Source organism: Mandrillus leucophaeus, unplaced genomic scaffold (assembly GCF_000951045.1).
Source record: "Mandrillus leucophaeus isolate KB7577 unplaced genomic scaffold, Mleu.le_1.0 Scaffold290, whole genome shotgun sequence".
In the NCBI taxonomy this organism is placed as follows: domain Eukaryota; kingdom Metazoa; phylum Chordata; class Mammalia; order Primates; family Cercopithecidae; genus Mandrillus; species Mandrillus leucophaeus.
The window spans coordinates 1,018,528-1,019,619 of record NW_012103032.1 but is presented as its reverse complement, the minus strand read 5'-3'; the positions used below and the strand labels follow the sequence as shown (position 1 = coordinate 1,019,619).

Sequence of the window (1,092 nt, the reverse complement as noted above, 5' to 3'; positions counted from 1 at the left end):
CTTTCCCCAACCTGAAGCCAGCTGGGACTACCTCTATCCCATCCATGCCTCCTCTGGGAGTCCCTTGTGCTTCTCACAGCCCCAGAGGACCCCTGTGGCCAAAGCAAGGGGCAGGGCCAGGTTTCTACCTTCATTCCTTAACCCAGAGCAGTAGGAATAGGTATTCTTTGGAGTCAAGCAGATCTAGGCATGAATCCCAGCTCTGCCATCAAATAGCTGTGTGATGTGGGGCAAGCTACATAACCTCTCTGATTCTCTTTCCTCATCGATAAAGTGGGGAACGAGCAGATGGATGTAAAGGGATTAGTGTAATGATTAGGTACAGAACAAGTGCTCAATATAAGTAAGTTCCCGAGTGCTGCCAACCTAACTGCCCGACCCCCACGACCCGACCCTGGCTCCTCCTGCTCCCACCCTTCCCCATCCTCCCGCCCTTGGCATTCCTACCTGCTACCCCCTCCCACAGAAACTCTCAGTGCCTGATGGCTTCAAGGTGTCCAACTCCTCAGCCCGGGGCTGGATCATCCACCCACTGGGCTTGCATTCCCACTTTCCCATCTGGATGATGTTTGCCTCCGCCCTGCCTGCTCTGCTGGTCTTCATCCTCATATTCCTGGAGTCTCAGATCACCACGTGAGAGACAGGGTGGGGGCTGGGCCTGGGAGGGTGGGGGGCAGGGACCTTTCCCTGGCATTCTCCCAGGCAGGCAAGAGACCCAGGACTGCAAGCTAGTCCCTGTGGGTGTGTGGCCCTCCCGACTAGCAGGAGTAGTGAAAAGCCAGGGGCAGTTCCAGGTTTTGTGGGACCTGAGGTTGTATAATTTGGAGAGCTCTTTTTAAGAAAAAAAAAAAATGTGGCCGGGCACAGTGGCTCACGCCTGTAATCCCAGCACTTTGGGAGGTCGAGGCGGGCGGATCACCTGAGGTCAAGAGTTTGAGACCAGCTTGGCTAACACGGTGAAACCCTGTTTCTACTAAAAATACAAAAAAATTAGCCAGGCATGAGCCTATAATCCCAGCTACTCAGGAGGCTGAGGCAGGAGAATCGCTTGAACCCGGGAGGCAGAGGTTGCAGTGAGCCAAGATCTCACCA

At 54.4% G+C, this 1,092-nt stretch overlaps 1 protein-coding gene across 1 annotated transcript in view; it reads left to right on the top strand.

Annotated features, from left to right (window-relative positions):
• SLC4A1 (solute carrier family 4 (anion exchanger), member 1 (Diego blood group)) overlaps window positions 1-1,092 on the top strand; it is a 29,533-nt gene that overhangs the window by 24,112 nt on the left and 4,329 nt on the right. The window lies entirely within an intron of this gene.